This window comes from Oryx dammah, unplaced genomic scaffold, assembly GCF_014754425.2.
Source record: "Oryx dammah isolate SB20612 unplaced genomic scaffold, SCBI_Odam_1.1 HiC_scaffold_11, whole genome shotgun sequence".
NCBI lineage: Eukaryota > Metazoa > Chordata > Mammalia > Artiodactyla > Bovidae > Oryx > Oryx dammah.
In genome coordinates this window covers 6426207-6433902 of record NW_024070195.1, presented here as the reverse complement: position 1 = coordinate 6433902, position 7696 = coordinate 6426207, and positions in this window count along the sequence as shown.

The following is a 7696-nucleotide window of genomic DNA, read 5'->3' as shown; positions in this document are numbered from 1 at the left end:
CTGGTGTGTGCTAGGTTTCTTAAGAATGAGAGCTGTATGAGGAAAAAGCTATCAGGATCTCGGAGAAACAGAATACGTATATCTACATATAATTAAAAAGAGCATGCTTTGTTAATCAGAATTTTAGACTGTCAGTGTCCTATGCTTCCTTCCCATTACAGGCTCATATTTATCAATACATTAGGTCCTCAGGCATTTTGATGTTAAGTTGATCTCAGTAGGATGAGGTGGCAGAGACAACTTGGACAGGAGCTAAGCGGAGAAGCCTCCTCTTGGACCGTAATATTGAGCCCAGAAGAAACTGAAGCTTGCCGACAGCCCCAGCCTCAAACACATCCAAGGACAACCCACCCACAGGCAGCAAATATTCTTGCGTAACGTTGTTTGACTAAGTGTGACTCACCTAGAACTGTATTATCATCCAGCTTATATTTCTCCATCAACACCACACAAGTGAAAGAGATTTTATCAAAAATTCAAAAAGCTGAGGTCTAGTTGTTGAAAATATTCCTTAGGCTGATAATCTTAACATGAAAAGGAAATGAACTCTCTTGGGTATTCTCATTGAACTCTTACTGATTTGCTGTAATCTTATCTTATCTTTCTTGTGTTCACAAGACTTTCCCCTCCTGTGTTTACTTTTCTAGAATTTTGCCAGGGAAAGATGTCAGGTTCACTGATCTACAATTTTCAGAATATCATCTTTCGTAAAATCTGGAGTTACATTTTGATCTCATTTTCCAGAATCTCATCTGATTTTTAGCACTCTTCAAAGCCTACCCCTGGTCTTTTCTCATAGAAATTTGTCCCCTTATTGTTTCAATCTTTGAAGATGAATTTCTTTGCTTTATATGACAAAACAGACCCCCTTAATGTTTTCCTTATAATGAATATTTTCTTCACAAATGTCATTCTCTAGGGTATGAGAGCAGTAATTGCTTTGAAAAACCATCAGATGATTTTAAGATCTTCCAATAAATTGTTATCTTTAGTGTCAACAACCTTGACCTAAAAATCTCTAGAAAGATGGGATCAATAAACCAGTAAAACAGGCAAGAGTCTTTTAATGTGGATTTGAGCTATTAAAATATCAGACATTTTCTGGCATCATGCCTTTTACATTGCAAAAGATGTAAAGTCTTGAACATGCAGAGAGGTAAAATAAAATGATGAACCACTGAACCACTGAAATAGCCTCCTCTCTGTAAGATTCCTGGGTCGGGAAGATCCGCTGGAGAAGGATTAGGCTACCATTCCAGTATTCTTAAGCTTCCCTTGTGGCTCAGCTGGTAAAGAATCCACCTGCAATGTGGGAGACCTGGGTTTGATCCCTGGGTTGGGAAGGTCCCCTGAAGAAGGGAACAGCTACCCATGCCAGTATTCTGGCCTGGAGAATTCCATGGACTGTGTAGTCTATGGGGTGGCAAAGAGTTGCACATGGCTGAGCGGCTTTCACTTTCAGTTTCTTTCACTGAAATGAAACAGTCAACGAAGACATTTATTCCGCCCTTGAACCTTCACTCATGGAATGTGTTAATCTCTTCTAGGCTCTTCTAGGTTTTCAAGTGTGTCATTACAGGGTTAAATACCAAAGAAAAATGGATGTGATAGACATCGTCCCTGAGTGAATCAGAAGTGACATGAATCATATGCCCCAAGACCTGTTGGAGGTGTTTAAGATCTTGACTGATGAACTGCTCAGAGTCTTGGAAAGTGTAGATAGACAGTGAGCCCAATTTCCCTGCCTTGGGCAGAGGCAGATCGGCTTGTTTCACCTTTTGCTGAAAATGGGGAAATGTCCCCCGCCTCATTTCCCTGTTCCAAGGCTATGTTTTTTCCAGTGGTCATGTGTGGATGTGAGAGTTGGTCTGTGAAGAAAGCTGAGCAATGAAGAATTGATGCTTTTGAACTGTGGTGTTGGAGAAGACTCCTGAGAGTCCCTTGGACTGCAAGGATATCCAACCAGTCCATCCTAAAGGAGATCAGCCCTGGGTGTTCTTTGGAGGGAATGATGCTAAAGCTGAAGCTCCAGTACTTTGGCCATCTCATGCAAAGAGTTGACTCATTGGAAAAGACTCTGATGCTGGGAGGGATTGGGGGCAGGAGGAAAAGGGGATGACAGAGGATGAGATGGCTGGATCGAATCACCAACTCGATGGACGTGAGTTTGAGTGAACTCCAGGAGTTGGTGATGGACAGGGAGGCCTGGCATGCTGCAATTCATGGGGTCGCAAAGAGTTGGACATGACTGAGTGACTGAACTGAACTGAACTGAACTGAGGGTGCACCCGCAGCACCCATGGCTGCTATATCACATGGAGGGTGGCTGTTATATGGCTGTTATGCTTGAAGTGTTCCCAGGGGAGAACTCTGCATGGACTCCTGCTGGGTGTGCCTCTTCCTTTTCTCTTTGCCTACGCAAGTTCTTTTTCCTGCTTTAAAATTTTGTGTTAGTTCTTTTTCCTGCTTTAAAATTTTCTTTATTTGCTTATTTATTTTTGACTGCATCGGGTCTTAGTTGCAGCACGTGGGATCTTTTGTTGCAGTGTGCCGGCTTCTCTCTTGTGGTGTGCAGGCTCAATTGCCCCACAGCACATGGGATTTTAGTTCCTGGACCAGGGATCAAACCTGCATCCCCTGCATTGGCAGGTGGATTCTTAACCACTGGATCACCAGGGAAGTCCCACTCATTTCTAAAGATTTCTCCAATTTCATAATCTTTTCCCTGAATGTTCCAGTATCTGTTGATCTTCCCCTAGTTGGATCTTTAGAAGTAATGCTCATTGTATCCCTCATCCTGTTATTTTATTGTCTCTCTCTCTGTGCCTCGTCTTCCCCAGCTAGCGCACTGGCAGTATCTAGTGGTAGGAACTATATTTTTATTTCATTTTTGCTCACTATGTTTTCCTTTTAGTGCCTTTCATTTATATGAAAGAATTAATTAATGAATTAATTCATATTTTATTTTTCTATATGTTTTATTTTCTATAAAATAAAAATATTTTTCTATCCTTGGAATTTTCACGTTCTTGATGAATTAAAACTGTCCCAACTTTCTTCCATGGATGTGTCTTAGCGGGAGAGTGCCAGTTTTTGACCAAGAAAAATGTGATCAAGGTGCCTTATTACAGAAATTTCTGTGATATATTGATCTTTATTGAGGGGTTGATCAGTGAACAATTTCCAAGTCAGTTATTACAGCTTCCTCCCAAGGGAGAAGCAAACTCAGTGGTTCACAGTGGTCCCTTCTCTCCTCGTCAGCAAATCCCATTCTCATCATCATCTATCAAGGTGAGTTTCTGAGATGAAAAGCCTCAGGTCACCTCCCGTAAAAGAATGTGCTATTGCATTGGTTTTACAGATGCCCTGTCAGCAGGACACGTATTTTCAGTTACTCCCAAGAATGTTGTTGGTTCTTTTGCTGATCTGGTTTCACTTATGATCAATGATTCGTGAGTGTCAAGGGTACAGCCAGAGTCTGGGGTCTGAAGCTTTGGGTGAAGAACTAAGGCCCCCTATTGCTGTGCTTAGTCACTCAGTTGTGTCTGCAACCCCATGTTCTGTAGCCGCCAGGCTCCTCTGTCCATGGGGTTTCTCCAGGCAAAAATATTGGAATGGGTTGCCATGCCCTCCTCCAGGGGATCTTCCCAACCTAGGGATTGAACCCAGGTCTCCTGCATTGCAGGTGGATTCTTTACCATCTGAGCCACCAGGGAAGCCCAAGGCCCCTGTTAACCAGCTGTAACTTTGACCTAATTTGTGCAAAGCAGAGATGCTGGCTACAGAAGACAATGAAGGAAGAGGCCAGGAATGCATCTCTTCTTACTTCAAGAGTCTTGAATTCACCTGGGTGTAAAGGTAGACAGATGGGTAAAGTTCTATATGGTGGTTTTCAATCTTTTACAAACTAAAATCCTTTTGAGAGTGAGGTGTGTGCGTGCTAAGTCACTTCAGTCCTGTCCAACTCTTTGCGACACTAGGGACTCTGGCCTGCCAGGCTCCTCTGTCCACGGGATTCTCCATGGACAGAATTCTCCAGAATACTGAAGTGGGTTGCCATGCCCTCCTCCAGGGGCTCTTCCCAGCCCAGGTATCGAACCCATGTCTCCTGCATTGTAGGGGATTCTTTATCCGCTGAGCCTTGAGAAAGCCCTCATAGGGTTTTTGGGAGGATTAAATGAGTACATGCACTTAAGCTCTGAGCAAGGGGTCTAGTGTGGGTTAAGGGCTCAGAAATGTTTGCTCCCATTCTATTTTCAGTTAAATGTTACCTTAGCCTCAATTTGAGGCATGGAGCTAAAACAAAGTTGTATATCATGGTAAGCTGAGTTTTTCCGGGCACCAAGCGTCACGCTTGTTTTTAGCAGTGCTTCTGACCCTGCAGTCTCCAGCAGCCATAGGAACATATGATTGTTCTGTGGCTGCTGCATAACCTGCAAAGTGGGTCAGCCTGAATGGGCTGAGGAAGTGATTCTGGAAAGCACAGTCTGAACGTGGGGACTGGTGCCTGGGGAGCAGCCGCCGTAGAGGTCACTGCAGTGACTCAGGAGTCAGGAGACACGCTGAGGTTCTGTTTGAACCAAAACACTGTACCCCAGGAAGCGGGATGCTCAGAGGACATTAAAGTCCGTCACCACTGGTCGTCCCTCAGCTCACATGAACTGCTTCACAGAGGTACCTGTCTAATGTTATGCGCTGAGCTGAGCCATTCCGTGTTTTAGTGGGTAATCTTGCCGCGTTTGTTTGTGTACGTGCCTGCAGTGTACAAGAGGGTCTGTATGGTGTAAATTAGCGGAATGAAAAAGCCCAGGGTGCAGCCTATAATGTCCAGGGCTGTCCTATTCCGGATGGAGGCCGTGGGAGAGATCCTTGCGCCGAGGAGCAGGCCCCACGTGTGCATTTGCACGGAGTGCAGTGATTCGGTTGGAGTGGAGCCGTCCGCAGAGAGGCCTCTGAAAGCAGCCCCTGAATGTGTGCTGGGTGGTTAGCGTCGCCGTGGAAGCACTTGTGGGTTGTTTCTGATGGTGGTGATGTTTGTTTAAGGTTGCTTCAACACAGATCAGTGGGGCTGTTGATCCCTGGGAAAGGAATCCGTGAAACCACAGTTCTTGGATTTTGGAAGATGGTTTTATGTAAAAGGGATTAACTTGGCAAAAATGAGAACATAGGCACGTACGTCTTAAATGTCTCTCCCAAATGTCTTCAAAAGCATGAAAGCTTTTAAATAAAAAGCTTCTAAATAAAAAACTGAATGATGATTAGAGGGAATTCCTTTTTCAATGGAAAAAAGATGAAATAAGGTGACTTGGTGTTTGTTTTGTATTTCACTTCCCATCTCCCTCTGGCCTGGAGCCTTGCCTGAAGGTGCTCAAGTGTCTAATTGTGATGTAAGAGGTTCCTTCCAGTCTGCATGGGCCTAGGGGCCACACATATATATCATTCTGGGACATACTTATGGAGACTGAATAAGTTGAGGGTCAGTCTTGGGATAAGTGGTGATCATAGACATGTACGTCGGGCATTTCTAGCTCTTTACTTTCTGGGCATATAGGAGGATTGCACTTGGCCTCCTTGCAGTTGAGTAGGGTCACATGGCCGATTCTGGCCAATGAGACCAAGCGAAAGTGACCTGAACTATTTCTTAGCTGACCATACAATTATCTATCTGAGACCCTTGAGTATCACTTTTCCTCTGGAGTAACAACTGAATATTTGGGAAGGTGACTTCTCTATTAACCCAAGTTCCTGAGTGATTACAGAGCAAACAAACAAACAAATGCTCCTAATGACTAGAAATGAACATATATCATGACTAAGGAATAAATATTTGTTTGAGGCATTCATAGAGATTTTGGGGTTATTTGTTATATAGCATAACCCAATCTCTGCTGATTGATACAGAAGTCTGATCACTGAATCACAGAATGTCTTGTAACCAAACTTTCTTGCCTTTCTCAGTTGCATTTGCATTCCTAAAACTTAGTCTAATATCCCTCCGCAAATCCCAGCAGTCTTTTCATCTGGAGCTGACTCAGCATAGAACATATACAGACCCTTAAGCAAGAGGATATTTCTTCATTTTGTTCTGAAATGAATACTTGAGGACTTTTCTGGGATTTGGTCAAGATCTCAAAGGGATAAAGTAGAGTTATTTTAAAGTACTTAGTTATCACAACTGGAAGAGATCCTTGGAATCAACAGTCAAAAACTTTAATTTTATCAAGAAGGAAATCAAAGCCCATGGAAACGAAGGGTAATTTAATCAAGGTCACATAGCTTGCTGGTTGGTTAGTGGTCAAGGCAGGACAACAGCTCAAAACTCTTGGTTACATTTTTTTCTTCTGTGTAAACAGGAACTGTTTGTAGAGGTCACAAAGGAGCCCACTGAACTCTAAGTCAGCTCTGCCAACAGAAGTGTAACATAAGCTACAAATATGCTATTTTTTAATAGCTACATTTAGATGTTAAGAGAAAGGGATGGAGGGAATTCCCTGGTGGTCCATGGTCTGGTGGTTAGGGCTCCCAGCTTCCACTGCAGGGGGCATGGGAACTAAGATCCTGCATACCTCGAGACCAGAGTAAATGAATAAATAAATAAATAAAGCCCTCCATGATTCTCATTGACACTTACCCCAAGTAGGGCCCCAGAAATTGTGCGTGTGTGCTTCAGTCGTGTTGACTCTTTGTGATCCTACGGACCCTAGCCCACAGTCTCCTCTGTCCATGAGATTCTCCTGAAAAGAATACTGGAGTGGGTAAGCTATGCCCTCCTCCAGGGCATCTTCCCAACCCAGGGACTGAATCCATGTCTCTTACGTCTCTGCATTGGCAGGCAGGTTCTTTCCCACCAGTGCCACCTGGGAAGCCCCCCAAATCACACACACGTACACACACAGAGGATTTCAAGTCAGTTCCCTTTGCAAAATACCTCCTTCCATGTCACCTGTAATGACATGTTTCTCAATTTCTTCATCTGGATTCTAGACAGCATAGTACTTGGCCGCTAGTCACTTCATAAGGATGTAAAGACAATTAATGAGATAATGTCTGAGTTCTGTAGAAGGTTCTATCTGTCTGAACTCAAAGTGCTATTCTCTTTTGTGTATCTGTGGGGAAGTCCAAATAGCACCCATGGGAACTATTCATGTTACTGTCATGGAAAAACAAACATTTCTCATCAGGCACTGAATAATACTAGGTTTCTAGCAGGGGCTGGCTTTCCCAGTGTGGGCGGAGACTTTCTGCTGAGAACTGACAGTTCCTACAAAGTCTTGTGCTATCCAGTGGTGGAGGTAGAGGGATGATGGGGGCAGGGAGGTGGAGAAAGGTAGACCCTGGGGGTTAAAGGCTATTGTTTTCAGAGCTGACCTGGGACTATGTCCTTCCACGTGGTGGGGGACGGAAGGAGGCAGGCACAGATGGAATGTCGCTCTTTTAAAAGTGCCTGAATGGCCAGTTTGAGTTTTCTCATTTGCCTGCATTTATTTTTGATTATTATCATTTAAATAATTTTACTTATTTATTTTTATCTGTGCTGGGTATCTGTCGCTGCTCGGGCTTTGCTCTGGTTGCAGAGAGGTATGTGCGTGGGGGTGGTAGTGCAGCGTTGGGCTGCTCACTGTGGTGGCGTCTCTTGCTGCAGAGCATGCGCGCTAGCGTCCTCGGGCTTCGGGAGTTGCGGCGGTAGTTTCGGCAC